At 38.5% G+C, this 19,283-nt stretch overlaps 1 protein-coding gene across 1 annotated transcript in view; it reads right to left on the bottom strand.

Annotated features, from left to right (window-relative positions):
* Positions 1 to 19,283, bottom strand: part of il1rapl2 (interleukin 1 receptor accessory protein-like 2) — a 1,094,678-nt gene that overhangs the window by 36,479 nt on the left and 1,038,916 nt on the right. The gene's annotated exons all lie outside the window — the stretch shown is intronic.

Raw genomic sequence — 19,283 nt, 5'->3', positions numbered from 1 at the left:
GGTCACTGATTAGGAAAAGGATTAGAATGAAAACCTGCAGCCAATTCGACCCTCCAGGCCCAGAGTTTGACACCCCTGGTTCAGATGTTTGAATACTACAGAAAAACCAGACAACTCTGTATTCCAGATCATCTGTGTTAAAAGTGTGTTGGTTGGTTTGATTTTTTTAAGCTAATTACTGTTAACTGCTGTATACATGTAACCTGTCGAAGATAAGCTATAGAATAAATATGAAAATATTTGGTATCTTCTGCTCCACGTGTACTTTCAGCCGACTTTCCCTAGAATCCTTGTGTGCCTGAACTTCCCTTGACTTGCGCTTCCTGTAAAGCATGCTTCTCAGACTCTATCATTTCACAGTGCCTTGCATGCCTCTTGTCCACTTTTACATTTCCCATCTTTGAAGGTGGCTTTCATCCTGCCTTCTATGGCTTTTCTCACTTTTGCATGTCTCACACTTGCACTTCATCTTTCGATCAAGTATTCAAAGCTAAAGTGACCAATCAGATTACCCGTAATGACCAAGCACAGACCAAACTTCAGAGTTTTACTATACAGTAAATAATAGAAAACAAAAATCAATATAACGTTTATTTCTTAAAAAATAAAGTTAACCTTTATGAATTATAAAATTATTTTGATGCAAAAATCAAATGTTTATGAAAAACACTCATCATGACTCATGCTGCTCGATAAAAATATAATATCTCTCCATCCATCCATCCATTTTCTATCCATCCATCCATCCATTTTCTAACCCGCTGAATCCGAACACAGGGTCACGGGGAATATCTCTCAATTCTTCAATCTATTTGTTCACCCACTCTTTCAGTTCAGGCAGCCAGTGCCTGTCTAATGCCCACGTCACATTACAGGGCTTTCCCAGTGATTTTTAGTTGTACGCTTCATTTACATAATCTTAGAGAATCCGTTGCGGTTAGTAACCTAATTAAACTAGTCAGCAATTTGCACCAATAAAATCAACACAGATGGACAGGTCTGGTTTTGTCATAATTCACAGGATTGGACTCTTTGTGTATAAGAGTTGAGAATCAATGAACACTCATCTGGAAGAACAATGCACAATATGTAGCTACCAGGAATAAGGAATGCAGGAGTTTTGAAATTCGTAAACAGAAGAGAGGCTTCTATGTCTGCTGTCTCATGTTTTACACATCACAACAGTGTGATGAAATAAAAAAGGCAGAGGCTGCAGCTGAACTATCTGTACTTTTAAATTCCTTGCATGAGGACTAGCGAAGACAGCATGCTAAACAGCACGTTATTGGCTGTTACAAAAAGAGGCAAGCTCACAATCCTTTGAAAATGTGAAACTGTGCTGGAAAATTTTTAAACAGTTATGTAATTTGACATCTCCAGTGACACCTAGTGATGTAAATTGACAAACTAAGGCAATGAGATCAGCAGCTCCAGTCGTCAAGCTTGACAGCCTCTCTGACTAGAAGTTATATAATGTGCCTTTGGCTTTAGCAGAACTACGAAACCCTGAATGGAGTGGAAGTTCATTGCAGAACACACTCATGGACAAATCTATGCTTGCTCATACTGAACCAATTTATAGTTATCAATTAACCAAACACATATTTCTTAATGATGTTCAAGATGAACCCAAACATACAAAGGGAAAATGTGCACACAGGCAGTGCCCAGGTCTGGATTCACACTTAGGCCGCAAAAGCTATGAGACAACAATGTTAACCACTGTACCCCCATGCCGTGTACCACCATGAATCTACATGTGCAAAATCCATTAGAGATGTAAAAATAACTAATTTCTGGAGCTCATTTTTCATGTCTATTTACATAGACTGTTGAAAACTCCACACCTATTAATATTTTTTAATCTTGCTTCAGGTCAAATGAAATCACTTTGTAAAACTAAAAGGGCATGACCAAATTAATATAGATTAAGTGAGTAAACACACAAAGACTATTTAAAATGTACAAATATCCTCAAAACACCAAGCACTCACAACCTAATACAAACAGACAATTTAATTAGAAAACAAATACCAAGTAGATTTAGTATAAGTATTGGATGAGTTCCTATCAGTCAAAAAAAGATGTGAATGAATTCAGCAGGGTTCTTCATATTACAGCTCTAACATTTCATAATTTATCTACTTGCCAGTTAGTTTAATAGAAATTGCATAAAGTGAGCACACAACTGTGAACACATTTAGAACAAGGTCAGAACACAACCCCACATACTAAATAAATGACAAACAGACATTCATGAAGCAGGTCTTTAAAATGAAATCTCCATAGACAGTATGTCAGCTAGTGTTCTCTTGGTGTATGTTCTTAAAAAGCCTAGTAACTCCATTCCTTGGGAGAAATGTGCTGCTGCAACATTCATAGAAACAAAACTTGAATTATTTAAATGAACAAAAAGAAAACACTGGCTATTTAGTCCTTTCATTTAGCATGAAATAAGTAAGCCCCAAGTAGCTCCACTGAAGCGACTTAGTTTCACATAATTTTAGTATCTTACCGCTGGCTCTGATTATTGCATTTGAAAGGAATTGTTACAACTATGGAGTTAACCATTAGGAAAAGTGGAAAAAAAAGAAAAAAAAACATACAATTAGCACAAATGCTTTTAATTGCTTGTCCTTCAGTCATTCATTAGGACCACTATTTTATGGAAACATCAAACTAATAAAAATGTTACATCTAATATGACAGATAATAGTGTACTCAGAAAGTATTCAGACCCCTTCACTTTCTGAACACATTACTGTGCTGCAGATTTCATTTCAAGTGAATTCATTTGCCATTGTTGCTCATCTATCTACACTGAATAACCCATAATGACAAAGTACAAACATCCATCCATCCATCCATTTTCTAACCCGCTGAATCCGAACACAGGGTCACGGGGGTCTGCTGGCGCCAATCCCAGCCAACACAGGGCAGGAACCAATCCTGGGCAGGGTGCCAACCCACCGCAGGACACACATAAACACACCTAGGGCCAATTTAGAATCGCCAATCCACCTAACCTGCATGTCTTTGGATTGTGGAAGGAAACCCACACAGACACGGGGAGAACATGCAAACTCCACGCAGGGAGGACCCGGAAAGTGAACCCGGGTCTCCTAACTGCGAGGCAGCAGCGCTACCACTGCACCACCGTGCCGCCCCAAAGTACAAACATGATTTTAAAAATGTTTGCAAATTTATTAAAAAACCTACAACTGAAATCACTCGTTCATGTACGCACTCAGACCCTCAATTATTTTTATAGAAGACCCTTTAACAGCAGTTTCAGCTTTGAATCTTCTTGGGTAAGTCCCAACATGCTTTACACAACTAGATGTTGTCAGTTAATCCCAATTCTTCCTGACCGATCCTCTCAAGATCTATTAAGATTGGATGAGAAGCGTTTGTAAACTGCCATCTTCAGGTCTTTCCACAGATGTTCTATGGGGATTAAGTCTGGGCCACTTAAGGATAAGTCAGAGACTTGTCCTAAAGCCACTGTTGCACTGTCTTGGATGTATACTTCCTGTCATTCTCTGGTGTAAAAGTTAACCACAGTATGAGGTTGTGTTCACACTGGAGCAAGTTTCTTTCAAAGATCTCTCTGTATTTGGCTTCATTCAAACTTCTCTCATTTCTGACCAGTCTCATTATCCCTGTTACTGAAAAGAACCCCCATAGCATGATGCTGCTACCACCACGTTTCACCTTAGGGATGATATTAGGGAGGTGGTAAGCTGTGACAGGTCTTCTCGTGACATAATACTTGCAGTTCTGCCCTAAGAGTTTAATTTTTGTCTAATTAGGCCAGAGAATCTTTCTCTTCATAATTCCATCTAGCCACTCTTCCATAAATGCCAGGCTGATGGAATGCTGCTAAGATTGTGGTCCTTCCAACAGGTTCTTCCATCTCAGAAGAGAGCTTCTGAAGCTTAGAGTGGCAATTCATTTCTTGGCAGTCTTCCTGATGAAAGCCATTCTTGCCTGGTTACATTTGATGAAATGGCCAACTCAAGGAAGAATCCTAGTGGTTCTAAATTTATTCCAATTAATATTTATTGAGGCAACTGTGCTCCTGGGAACACTTAAAGACTTAAAAATGGTTTAAAATCCTTTCCCTAATCTATGCCTCACCACAATTTTATCATAGATGTCTACATAAATTTCCTTGGACTTTATTGCGTGTTTTTTTTCCTGACTTGCAGCATGAATTGTGGGACCTTCTGTACACAGGTGTGTGCCTTTCTAAATGATGTCCATTCAATTCAGTTTTCCACATATTCTAGACACATCTCACTGATATTTATTAAAGTAAGCATAATGTTTCTGAACGCAATTTTTACAGTGTTTTACTGTTTTTTTTCCAGATTCAGTCTTACAGCAAGCAGTTACAGAGGAATTAGAGCCAATCCTGTCAGCAGAAGATGGGAGACAAGAACTTGTTCTGAATGGGATCCCAATTAACTCCTACACCCTTTGGAATTCATTAATTGGGTTATGTGGTCAATAAAAAATGAAACAGAAGAACGAATCCTTCCACCTTACTGATTGCTTACTTGCCCACAACCCTTATCACAATCATGAACTGACTGATGGATGGATGGTTTTCTTTATATTTCGAGCTAGTTCCCACTCTAGATTTTACCAGGGTGGATTTTCTATTTTCTTCTTTTGTTCAGTTTTGACCTCTTGGATTAAAGTTGATGTGCCATCTGAAATTTTATGCAGCCTCACCAGTGGCTTTTTCATGAAGAAGCCAGCAGTTTAGCAGCCTCAGACTCAGATCATTTTCAAGCAGCCTACTGGATCGGAGAAATCACATTGTCACGCATGTGCGAGTAGGAGGACGTTGTATGGACCAAGTGGAGGTAATTCCATTCCAGCCCAGGGGGTGGCGGGGCGCACTAAACCTTCTCCTGTTATCTCTGCAGACCAGCCACAGGAAAACCTGTCTGACTCATCGCTGAAGAAGTCACTTCCAGTTCTGGTACCCAGGCCGAAGCCACTTCCAGTTCTGGCGTCTACGCTGACACCACTTCCGGTTCAGACACCTATGATAACTTTAGAAAAAGAGACTTCCTATTCCCCTATGTCATTTCTGGTTTTATCAGTTAAATCCACCATATTCCCAAACCTCAAGCAGTTCATGTCTGGACTCCAACAGAAACTCTTCTGTCTACAAAACCAAAACCATTGTAGCCAGGGATAATATACGGGTGGCTGCCCCAAACCATTTTCAGCGTGTCGAACCTGATCGTTTCTCAACATCTAAATGCTGACATGAACCAACCCAGAAGCCATGTTAAAGACATGTTAAGGAGTATAAAAGATTTAACTTCTGCTCGGGGAGCATGGGCACTGTAAATCAATAATGGCAATTTAATTAGTGAGAATTATTGAGATTACAATTGATGAGCAGTTACTCAGGGACTTCAAGTGCCAAAGATATTCACATGCAATACTTATTGCATTGTACTGGAATTCCTTGAAGGACCTGAAGTAATTAATTTAACCCATGAGTTTTATGTACAAGTCCTCCTCGTCTGTAGACCTAGAACAGATTCTCTGCTCTGTGTTGATAGATTATTCTCATGGTGACAATTATAATGACATTTATGATGGTAATTATACTGATAAAGGTGCTATAAAATATGGTTTTATAACTAATTTGTATTAATTTGGTATAATAAAATGTATTATTTTAATTTGTGTAGAATATTTCAATTATAACAATAAAAATATAAACGGAAACAGTAAATGTAGTTTAAAAAATCTGAACAGAAAGACAAATGAGACAATAAAATTCATTTATTTAAAATAATATAAAATGTCTGTTCAGCAAAAAAGTAACATTGTAAAGCATGTTTAATCCAATTCAGAGCTGTGCAAAAGCCAGAGCTTGTGCTGGGAACATTGAGTAAACAGTAGGAAACCGCCATGGATGGAGTGCCAGTCCCACTCGAGCACACAACCCTGAATGAACCTAACCTCTGCATATCTATGGGAATGTGGGAAAAGAAAAAAAACAATATATGTACAGAAATGGGAAGGATGATGAGACATACAAATCAAATCCTGGAATCGTAAGGCAGAAGCACTAACCAGGGTGCCATCCTGACACCTTTCTATCCAGTTGATTAGAGTAAATATTTTAGCAACTTGTAATACTGTAGAGGAATCAAGAATATTTTGTTAATTAGTATATATTTTCAGAGCACCTTACATAGCCATCTTGTTTCAGAATGCTTTATACCTTTTGAAAGGATGAAGAAAACAAACACAAAATATGGCCTTCAGGCAATAATAGATAATATAGTGATATAGCATGCGCAAAAACTATGAAAGTTATATACAGTAGTAAGAATGAAATTGGAGAAACTGTTAGTATTGATTCAGCAAATATTGTACATATTTGATCAACTAGAGCCTACAGGGCAACAATTTGTTAATTAATTAATTTGCTTTTCGTTGATAAAGCACTTTCCATAACACACCACAAAAATTGCGTAAAGAAGAAAGTTTAACATGATTAATAACTAAAAGGAAGAGAGAATTAATTATGATACATCAACACTAACTTTAACAATGTTAGCACCTGCTGCCAGGCATGCTGATGGAAGGCATACAGAACTGCAATTCTAACACCCACAGCAAGAGTCGTGTTGATTTTTCATGCATTCATTTTCCAGTCTGTGATTATAACACATCTTAGACAGGGGCAGGTCCCTGGCAGGGCATTCATGATCACTTATTACCCGCCCCCTATTTAGGGTAAGTAATGAACCTAACACATATACATATTTTGGGGAAATGAGAGTAAAGTGTCTTGGGAAATTAGAAGCAAACATGAGACTCAACAACTGTGCTCCTGTTAGTTTTTAGGCCATCTCAAGAATATCGTGTACTGTGAATGCTTCATAACAGAAGACTGACCTTTTCCAGCAGAACAATTCAAGACCCCTGCTAAACATTTTCTTGCAGACAGCCAATCCTTTACTGCTTTATCCACAAACTTTTTCATAGTTTTAATGAAAAACTGTGACATACTCAGATTCACCGGATTTCACACTTGGTTTCTTTCAAAAACACTTACATATCGGTCACTTGTGTGTGGTGGAGTTTTACATTGCTAGGTTGGTGTATGTGTTGTCCACACTTCAGAAATGTGCTGCTTCTTTTGGCATCACATTCCAAATTCCATTTTCTTGCATATGAGTTATTGACACTGTGTATTAATATAGATTTCTCAAAACTGATAAATAATGTTTCAGCTAAAATGTAATTGTTAGATGTTTAGCATCCAATAGCAATTAACTGACTGATTAGGGTGTTAAAATATAAATATTTGAAATTCCATGTTTTGTTGATACTTGAAGTAAAATAAACTAAAACTGTGTCATTTTTATAAAAATGAATATAAAAATTTCTGATTACAAAAAACGGTTATTACTAAGTACTGACTTAATGGGGTGCCCAAACTTTTGCAAGCCTACCTTTACTCTTTTTTTTTTGTTTTTTTACATTTTTCAGTTCTTCAAGTAAATCATAGCTGTACATTAACATTTTTGTAAGGAAAAGCTATTGTTCTAGTTCATTTGCTGTTAAAGTTGCATTTACTAATTGTTACTTAAAATGTCAACAAAATATGTCATCTGCCCTGGGGTGGCCAAACTTTTGCATGGAACTCTAGTAAAGTGTAATATTATTGTTCTTATTAGTAAGCATGCATTCAGTTCAATAGACAAGGCACTCAGTCAAGTTAAATGGCTTTCTAGGCTGTGATATCACTGTCACTTTGCAAAAGACTCACAGTAAGCCTGTTTAAACTTATTTCTGAACTGCTATCTTGTGTTTTCATTTGAACTATGAGAGGAAAAGTGTGCACTTAACATAAAGTAAAAAGGGACACTGGTTAAATTACATCTGGAATTTCATTCATTTTCCCTCTAAATAATTCATTTTCTTTTATGCTCAGTGTTTCTGCTTAGAGTCTCACAAAACATTGCCTCTCTAGCAGACTGAGGACGTGTAGCTGCACTAGAAATATTGTCCAGGAGACATGCTAGCCTTGATTTTGAGCATTCATACTTATGTTTGTGTTTCTTCTTGTGCTTTGGATTGTTTTATGTAAAATTATTGCTCTCATACTACAGCAGAATGGCTACAAAAAGAGAGGAAAAAAATCTGCGCTTCTTAGCGGTCCTAGGATGTAGTCTAGCTGCTTAATAGGAATGCCTTAATGCTACTGACAAATGTGCGGACGAAAAATGGTTGCAAAAATAAATGCATGCAGCTTGTGGGCTGCTTTCTTCATCTCTTTGTGTAATTTTGTGAATACTTATAAAATGATTAAAATGTTTTACCATTTCTTACAATGTTATTAGCTTTAAGCTTTTTTTTTGTCATGGAAAATATCTGTAGCTTGTGCACAGTGTCCCAGGAGGGCATGCACAACGGTTGATGCAGGACGTTCTATTACAGGAGGCAGCACCAGGAGCAGCATTTGGTAATGTCATAAATATAACTAAATTATTCAAATTAGATTCAACCCTGCTATGATTGACTACAAATCACAACTCTATATTGGCACACTGCCTGAAAGGAGAATCTAGAGGTATCTTGATTTGGACGGAAAACATCCATAGGCTTTTTAAAAACAGTGGACATGTCATCATGTGGCATAAAACATAACTGACATAACATAGTCACTTTTTGGGACTCTAAAAACATTCTGAAAAAGTTATCTTTTATTATTTTTAGTACCATCTTATTCAATTAGTTGTATGAGTCATGATTTAAGTGAAATGTGAAATTATTATGCAATTAATTAAGATAAAGAACTCATAATTAATATGTGAAATAAACCGGGTTTTGTTCTCAGAGAGAAGAGTGTATAATGTTCAGTACTGTTTTTAATATTTAAGCTCCCATGGACACTAAATTTAAGCAGGCTTCCAATCCAGTCAATCACAAGTGAAATGCGAGGAATTTAATACTCCCTGCTGAGAGACTGTTGACAGCGCCATTACCTTCAATTAGAGGACTGTGCAGAAATCTTTCCGTGTTCTATTTAATTTAACCGAAGTGTGCACACTCACGTCTGTTTGTCTGTCAATTTACTGCACTTTATGGGAGGAAATTGCCATTTGACGTGGACCTCACTAATAATTACATAGGCTTCCTCTCACAGTCAACAAACATGCTTTAGGAATGAATGATGCACTTAATGTTAATATTATGAAATTCCTATATCTGAAGAGTACTTTAAACAAAGTTAAAAGCTTGGAAAATTGTGTCTCAGCCTTAATCAAAAAACAGCAGTTGCAAAAATATTCTAAATATTAAACGTCTTTCCTCAATGCTTCTCAGCCTTCATTTTCTTTGTATTATCTAAAACGGCTATTAGCCCTTCAAGGTCCACCAACATAACCACCCATGAAGCATTCTTCTTTCACTTTCTTTCCATATTTTTTTGCCTAATTGGCTTAGTGTGTGATCAAAATGAAACTATTTGTTTGCATAATACTGATTAAATACAAAAGCTATTTTATTCAGCAGAGTCAGGGACTGCAATTTCCAGAGGACTCTGAAACAGATTACTAGCATAAAGCTTGCAGAAATTTAACAAGTGCTTAAAGATTTAGTCAATGTCATGTCAAACAATCACTGCATGCAAATGCTGAACTGCACCATTCCAGTCAGTAAAACTAAATGCTTTAGGTTTCACAATTCTCAGCAAGAAGATAACTTGCACAGTATATTTGCCACACAATAATAACCTTCCCCCCAATGTTTCCATTTTACAGCTTCTCTATTATATATTTGCCGTGTGATTTCTGACAAGATGTTAGGACAGGCTAGTTTGTTTTCCTCCTGCTGAGAGTGCCTACTAAAAGAGAAATATAAAATGTTTCCTCAAAATGCCTTAGGAAAACACATTAAGTATTGATAGGACAATTCACAAAAGTGAGATTTATAATTGAGAATTATTCCTTCCTTCAGCCAAACAGTTATATTGAAATTCATTATATGTGTCTCAACTTTCAGTTGCAATTCAATGCCCTGTAGGCTCTCAGCCTGTTATTTGTCATTTAATAGGACTTGTTCAATTTACATGACACTTTTATGTGGTAATTACTAATGGCAAAAGTTTTCTTTTCTTACTGTGCTATGTGGCCTGAAGTGAGATCACAAAGGGATTATGTAGTTTCCTCCTCTTGCTGACTGAGACCCTCCCTGGCATGAGTGTTACATTATAAAACTATTTGTCTAGATTATAACTCTGTATTTGATGACTTGCAGTGACCCCTTATTTTTCACTTAACCTGCTCTCAGCAAGATTTACTGCCTGCTTTCCCAGATGCCATGTGTCTGAGAGCTTTAAGGAGAGTTGAGCTGAGTGCAGGTAAATCTTCCACTACTCAGTTGGCTCTGTTACTATATTGGTCATTTCACTGTGGTAGGAATCAGCAACAAACTCAAATTAAATGAACACTAAAACAACAAAATATATTTAGTGTGTCATCTATGAAATTTAAAATTTAGTAACTATAGCAACTGTATATTTATGACCCTGTAAATTTTATCTAGTGCACTATTTTCCTGTACAGATGCACTGTATGTATGTGTGTTACATGTTGCTTTAACTCTAGTGTGTAACGTCTTCCCTGGTTTCTCATCAGTATTAATAAAGAAGCAGATTTCCAGTGGTAATGAACATGTGTGGAATGAAGGGTTTGCACTAATGGAAAATCTGTGTGTGATGATGTGGGTTCAGCTCCATGCTCCCTTCTAACTAATTTGGGATCTCTTGAACCCGACACCGTCAGTAATGTAACCAGATGAGCTGGACAATGAGGACAACAACAAAGCAAGGGGAAAGGTGCGAAGGTGCAAAACAGTGCTTTTATTAAAAAACAGTCAAAAGAAAAAAGTGTTCAGATAAATAGTGCAGTGCAAATATGGAGGTTAAAATAATTCCAATAAAAACAAAGTTAAAACAATAGCTGGAAGCTGTCTTTAAAAACAAAACCCAGTGCCTTCTTCAACTGGTGGCTCCCCTGCTTCTCCCATCCAGGCTATGCACCAGGGGAGTCACCCTACCTGCAACAGACCTTCTCCATTGTCTGGATGCCTTCCATCCTCTGGCTTTGTATGGCATCACTACCTGGACCAAGACTTGGGATCCACCAATGGCCAGGGCGCTCACGCTGGGGTTCTGATCCCAAATCTGACTCACGCTGCCTTCTGGGGCATCTTGCAGCGAGCCAACCACCTTCTGATCACTCCTGCTCCTCATAACCACTCAGCAGGAGCGACCCAGTCAAACTGCCCCAGGTGCCAGCCAAACACCCCGCTAGGGCTCTTTTCTCCCAGCTGCCTGTCCTTCTTATAGAGAACCAGCCTTTGCTCACTCACTTGCCCACTCACTCACGCACCAGCCTCTTCACTTCCAACTTTCTCTTCTTCTTCCACTAACCTCCATTCAATTTCTCATTTATTTTTCTCCCTCCCCTCCACACTCACGCTCCTACTATATATAATGGGAATGTGGCACAGGTGTGGCAATTAGCAGCTCCTGGAATCAATTATAGATGCAGACGATTCCTCATGTGTGCACTTAAGCAAGGAAACGCCCACACCACATTGAGTCCGAGAACTGCTCCGGCCCACTACCACGCCCCCTCTTTAAGCCGCGAGTGCAGAAATCATTTACTTAAAACTGGCCTTTTATTCTGAGCCCTCTGGCATTTACGATTCGTTACATCTTCCCTAAGTCTTCTGCATCCCTAGATCACTAAGGGTTAGATGAATTCTGCTTGGTCTTCTGTTTCTGCATATTAAGTCTTTTGGATGTTTAAATGCATTTATTAGATATTAAACCTATCATATAAAAGGAATCATTTGGATATTTACATGAATTTGGAGCAGTGAATTTGTTAGGAACTGGTTATAGTGACTTGTTCATGGCAGCTGTTGATTTTAATAATGGGATCAGGGGATAGGGCAATGTCAGGAAAAACAAGCTAAAGTCACAACCAGGTAAGCATGAATCTAATAACTAATCCCAGAACATAAAATAAAACATTCTAGAGTAAGATGACAGCGAAAACATCAAAAGCTTAATGCACGTAACTGGGCCAAAGCAAGACACGTCAAATGTAGTCATGGACAGAGAAGATTTTAAAACCAAAGAGCCTTTCAAATGTACAAAGAGAATCCAAACTTTGACAACTAGGGACCACAGGTGTAAAACTTTGTTTAGCTTCCATACTAAAAATTTGCTTACACAAGAAAGACAAAAATGACATATGCACAACAAAAGCAGGTTTGTAAAACTGTATGCTTGCTAGTTCCTTTATTAGCCTCAAATCAACATAAACCCGTGAGCTTTAAGCTGCTCCCAGTCACCTAAACAAATATCTTTTTTGAATATTCATGATCTAATCACCACATAAATTTGGACATGTTCCTGAATGACATATTCACATTTAAGCCAGCGTTTCTCAACCATTAAGTATTTTTCATAACAGTTTTAATTGCGCCCCGCCCAACATTTTTTTGAAACCCTAATAAAATTTATTCCTATATTTTTTGCTGCCAATACACCGCTACAAGTTTTATTATACCTACTTAACTTTTATCGACATTTATCCAACTCTATATTTATTTTTCTAGAATCAGAATGTAGTTTAACTTAATTTGTTTTGGTTTCAATAGATGTATTTTTCATAGTTTCGATTCTTGTTTTCTTTTTTTCACATCTTCATGCCACCTTTTTTGTTATTTTGCGCTCCCCTAGTGGGGCTCACCCCACAGGTTGAGAACTGCCGTTTTAAGCCATGGAGAACACAGAAAACGAAACTTCAACGAATATGAACTTTCAGTATTACTGACATCTGGGAGAGTGGCCAGGGACATAACAGAGGCACTATGTTTATAAAATAAGTCTCAAATAATGGAGTAATTTTTTATCAACTTTTTAAGCACACAGTTTATGTAAATACATTAATTAATGAATTAGGTGAACGGTGATGCAGTGTTAGCACTGCTTACTAATAGTGAGGAGTCTGCAGGTCACATCCTGGGTTTCAGCCCACACTCTATAGACATGAAAGTTGGGTGAATTGATGATGCTAAATTATCCCTTGATGCGTACAGTATGTGTGTGTGTCTTTCTGTGTGTTCACCCTGTGACATGCTGGCAACCTATCCAGGGGTTAATTCTATCTGCACCCATTACTCATTGGTGCATGAGGCCCAAAACAAAAAGAAAAAACAAACAAACAAGACTAACCCTATAGCTCAGGAGCCAAGGGTGTGATGGGAGAAAGAAAGAGATGGTTACAGAATATGTTCTTACTTGTCACAGTGAGAAAAGGCTCAGCTTGACGGCACCACTTGTGCTCTACAGTAAATATAGACGTTTTCTTACCCTCATTCGAAAAATGTCGGAGTGCAAGTGTGAGCAGAGAATTGACATCACGTTTCTTGTGAAGCTGAAGAAATCTTTCCAGTTATTGACTGAGGCTTAAAGAGCGCACATCTTCTGCATGTGTTTTTGCATGGCACAAGTCGGTGCTTAAAGGAACCCAATTTTTGCTGGTAGAAGATGCGAAAGAAAAGATGACGGAGATCCTCAACAGCCTTTCAGAAAATGATCAACGGAATTACTTTGAACATTGGCAGCATCGTATGCAGCTGTTAGTCAACTCAGAACGAAACTATGTTGAAGGTGATCGCAGTTACCTTTTTAAATTTGTTAAATAAAAAGAGTTACAGGAACAGTCTAATTTTTTTGCTTGTTGGACCTTGTAGGCTTCGTTTGCCCCCTGCTCTGTATAAGTGGGTTTAGAGAATGGATGGATGGATCAATGAATACTAAAATCCGTATTGCTCAAAGCAACTCTCACTTGCACATCACCAATTCTTAAAACAAATCTATAAATATTCTGTACAATTTCAATTACAAGTTAGTTCACTGTTTCAGATTTGTCTTAAGAGAAGTAATTTTAACCAGAATATGTTGTATGAAGTGTATTCCTCTTGTACATGCCCAAAAGATGCTCCTATCAGCAAACAGAGACTCAGTAGTCAGCATGAGCAATTGAAACAGTAGTGTGTGTGGCTATGGCTTATGCTTGCCTGTTCTGGGATAAGAATGGGCATCTAGGCCAGGGAGGAGAATGGGTTATTATATGGATGGGAGGCCCAAATGGAACAACGGATGAATTGGCTGGCTAGACAAAAAAATAACTTTGTGCCAAGTCGGTATAAAATAATGGATGGACCAACAGAAGCCTGGACTAGTGAGTGGTTACATCCCACTTGCGCTAGGTGTTAGTGGCCCTCATATGGGAGCCCAGTTGGGACACCTGCAGGGATGCTTGGGAATTGGAGTGCGGAAGTGTAGCCCTGTCAGAGTCCCTACATAGCGATAGAGGGTACTGTCGAGGGAGGACCTCCCTACTTTTCTTATGACCCAAAAGTGTTTTCAAGACGATATGACTTGGCCACGGAAACACCCTTGGGTCCAATATAAAAGGGAACCTGTTGCCACACATGGGACAGTCAGAGTCGTGAGGCAACAATCAGCTGGAGGAGTGAAGGAGGAAAAATTATTGTTGATTTGTTGTATTTTGTGGCTTACATCTGGAGAATTGATCATTGGAAAGGTGCTTGGTGTGAATAAATATCCTTTGTTTTATTTTAATTTTATTATAATGTGTGGTGTTTTACTGAGTCTGAGGTTTGGGGTTCACTGGCACCTCCTTGTGGTTATACTGTATAAACATCTGTGCCGGCCTCAGCAATCCTCCATAACAACAACAGCAACAACATTTATTTCTATAGCACATTTTCATACAAACAATGTAGCTCAAAGTGCTTTACATGATAAAGAAAGAGAAAAAAGACAAAATAAATAATTAAAATTAGGGAACACTAATTAACATAGAATAAAAGTAAGGTCCGCACATCACACATACCTCTGTTGCCATATATTTAAAAAACAAAGTTGCACCTGAATGTTAAGCTATACATACATTTTCATCCACCCATCCATTATCCAACTCACTATATCCCAACTACAGAGTTACGGGGGTCTGCTGGAGCCAATCCCAGCCAACACAGGGCGCAAGGCAGGAAACAAACCCCGGGCAGGGCGCCAGCCCACCACAGGATGCACATACACATACTGTACACCCATACACCAAGCACACACTAGGGACAATTTAGAATCACCTTGTACAAAAATCACTAGCTAGCTAGTGTTTATTATGTTTGTTTTGGTGTGTAAATCAACTCAAAATTAGCACCGGAGCCCTGCAGTGACCTCTCAACATTTCATGCCATTTCATCAATACATTCAAACACAGTTCTATAACCAAGCTAACACTCTTAAACATTTTACGCTTTTTTGAGGCAAGTATCTGTGCCGTAGCAACAATACCTTTCTTCACAAATTCTCATTCTGAATAAAGCTTCTGTCTTTTAGGCATCATATTCTGCATATTTACTTGTGTGATGCCTCTAAGTGGTGCTGTTTTTGAGAAAATTGAGAGTTTCTCTGCAAAGGTACTGATGTAGTTCATGATGGCAGGTTTTTAAATGGAAAGGGAAGAGAATCATAATCAACATAAAAGGGCAAGGGCTGGAACCATAAAGTCAAATGTGAAGGCTAAACAAAAATTCTAAATTAAGGTCAAAAGACAAAGGTAAAGTTCTTATACTAGGAAATGCTTACTGAAAATAATTGCAGTTTTAAGAAGTTTATCTGTAATCTTGGGTACCAGAAAATGAACTGAATAAGCTGTCACGCCAATGAGTCACAGGTCATGACCCTAGCAACATGTCACTGTATCATTGCCTCTGACCCCAAAAATGGTGACACCCATTAAAAACCAAAATGGCATTGAAAGAGATGCAAAATAATTTAACTACTTCAAATAAACTTTTAATCAAAATTACTAACCAAAGAATTAGAATCGGGGTATTTTTTTAACCCAGACTGGTGAGAAAAGAAACCAAAAAAACAATATAGAAATCAGGAAAAACATAAAAACAAATCCATATTATAACAGCAAAATAGGCAAACTGCCTTGCCTTTCACTTTCACGAAGAAGTAATCCCCCGTTCACTTATGTTGGAAGATATGATATTTAACATCAACTTTCATTCTCTTTGCCATTTTTACATTAAATCACACTTGCGAGATACAGCAGTTTAACTTCTTGTAGGAGCAATTGGATAATGGAACCACAACTGATCTATGGAAGCCAACTGAGTCACCTAAAAATTGGAAGAAAAATGTCAACAGCATTCTGCTACCTTTCCTTCCAAGGCTGCAATTTATGCTTACAGAAATTATTGTTAGGTTTTGTGAAAATAACAACAAAATAAAAAAAAATAAACAGTACATCAAATCAAGGAAACATCCAGGTGATGTTCCCTACCCTTGCTGTAGGCATATATAGGTTACTTTTAAGTTTCACAGCCACCTAATAAATGCAGTTGAAAGGATCTAGTTGGAAGAAAATAGCTGATTTTCACAGAATCTCTGTACTTGTGTGTTCTTAATAAAATGTTCTGAATTTCTAGACTTTGACATAGGAACCTCAGTACCTCTACTTAAAAAAACTGAAAGTCCAGCTTTGACTCTCGTTGTTTCTTCCTTTGTTGGCTTGATGTGACAGATATTCTAATGTCAGAATAGTTGAGATTTCTTTTACAATTTTGTTTTGTTGACTTCAGTGACCTACACAATAAGCAGACTTGCCTCTAATAATTGTAATGGTTTATTTACTAGCTAATACAGGTAATATTTTCTAACAACGTGAACACACAAAGTTGACATTGTGGCAGTGTGGTTAACAGTGCTGCCTAACAGCTCTAGAGTCCTGGCCTAATCACTGGCTATGTTGGTTTTGTATGTTCTTGTCATGTCTGTTGTAATGCATGGGTGTCAGAGGGTCATCTTCCGGGATCACTGCCCCAACTCGGGATGCGAAGGGTGCTGTTGCTGATTGTCATTTGTCTTTTTTCACCCACAGCTCTGAGAAGACACCCAATGAAAGCAACTGACTACACCTCTTCTGGTCCAAGGACTATAAGAGCATTATGCTCCTGGAAGGAGGCTTCTCATTTCTGGATGGAGCTTCATCCTCATTGTACCTTATGGGAGAAGCTGCTTTTTGTTTTATTTTGTAATACCATGCAGCTGTTATGTTTTCTGTAAAGTTGGTGAAGCAGAATGCAACCCCCCCATCATTTCATCTAGACTTGTGCAGTCCTCTCGGTTAATGATATTGTGTGTTGTTTTTTTTCCAGTACTTCGGCATTCTTCACACATCCCAAAAGACATATATGGTAAGTAGTTCTAATTTGGCTCCATATATGTGGATCTTGTTAGAAATCCTTGCCCAGCTTAGCTCTAGCCTTAAACTGATCCTGCTATAATATGCTCTGTCCCCCTACAGTCCTTAACTAGATAAAAGGTGCTTAATAAAGGTTGGATGAACTCCCTCAAAGCAAAATGTGTTTGGTAGGAAAAAATCTTTGCCATTTGCTTCAATGAGGGATGCTACAGAAGCTTATTCCAGCCACGTAAAAAATGAAATTGTGTTATTTCTCAAAAGAATAGCTATATTTTACAAATGTATTGCATTATTTCACAATTCTATTGTGTTATTTCACAAAACTATTGCATTATGTCACGAAGACACTGCCTGCTGGGGTGTGTAATAATATTTTACATGTGTGTGCTCTGCCAGACTAGTAACTGATAGTGATGAAAATGTTTAAACACGTGTGTGGCTTGCAATCAAGCGACAAGAACTGAGCAGATGTTATATATATACATTTAATTCAGCTAGTGCCAAGAGGTAAATTTAATATATCCAGTTTAGGAATACAAATAATCAGTGATTATCCCTGCAGCACTAATTGTAAGGCAAGAAGCAAACACAGTGGATGGCATGCCAGTCTTATGCAGTGCACAATCACACAGCCACTCAGAAGAGTGTGCTGTGTGCTTCACAGCAACAGAGACCTATAAATAAAATATCAGTTTAGTTCTAATCCAGTTATTTACAAAAAGATATTGTGAAATTGTTTGATGTAATGGAGCAGTGGCTAGTGCCCATACTGATACCCATCAGGGGCTTGGGTTGGGAATGCAAAAAGGGAAATTTGTTATTTACTTCACAACACATGAAGGACTAAAGATATTCTGTGTCGGAGATGGCTGGGATGGCGACCCGGCTGGGATGCCTAGGAAGACCGGAGAAGGGCTTACGCCTTCCCCAGAGCATGTGGGGGCGACCACCCTGGTTCCTTTGGGGGCCATGGGTACAGAGCTTTGAAGCTCCACCCTGCAGGGGCCTGTGGTCACTGCCAGGGGGCACCCCCATGCCTTTGGAGTCCTGGACCTCAGCACTTCCACCACACCCGGAAATGCTGAGGGGAAGAATAGAGGGGACACCCGGAGTGCTTCCGGGGATGCAGCTGGCACTTCTGCCACACTGGGGCGTGTCCGTGGAAGATTGCCGGAACCCACCTGGAACACATCCGGGCGCTATAAAACTCCCTTCAGACAAGGGCGCGAGTCGGGAGTAGAGTGGACGAGGCCTCTGGAGGAGGCAGGAGGCGGCCTGAAGAAGGAAAGAGGCATTGTTGTTGGCCAGGACTTTGGGGACTTTTGGGGTTCGTGAAGCACTTTGGACATTGTATATAGTATAAATAAATGTGTGGTGGGAAAAATGAATGCGTCTGCCTGTCTGTGGCCGGGCCAGTCTCCACATCTGTTAAGTGAAAAGTATTACTGACACATTTCCAGTATTCTGTGTTAAAACAGATAATCACATGCAGTTAAGCACACTCATTCACAAATGCAAATATCATGCAGATCCATGGCAGTGGGAGGCAGGGATGACAGCTCTGCTCTACCACTCTGCCTGTGCTAAAAAAATCTGTACTACTCTTCCTAAATGTCAAACTTATTAAAACTAGTTGTATACTTATAACATCTGTTGAGCTTTTCTCACTTGATTGCAAGATACATGCCTGCTTAATCATTCCTTCAAGAGTGGAAGTCAGTAGACGACCACATTACGTGTATGCACTATGTTAGCAATCGCAGGCAGTGTCTTTTCAAAACAGCAGAATACTTTTGTGAAATAACACAATAATTCTTGCAAAATAACATAATAGTTTTGGGAAATAATGGTATTTTTTGGGAAATAGTACAATACATTTTTTGAATGGTAGGAATAAGCTTC

The sequence above is a fragment of the Polypterus senegalus genome, chromosome 10, assembly GCF_016835505.1.
Source record: "Polypterus senegalus isolate Bchr_013 chromosome 10, ASM1683550v1, whole genome shotgun sequence".
Taxonomy (NCBI): Eukaryota; Metazoa; Chordata; class Cladistia; order Polypteriformes; family Polypteridae; genus Polypterus; species Polypterus senegalus.
Note: the sequence above shows the minus strand (reverse complement) of the source record. Positions and strands in the feature narration are given on the sequence as shown.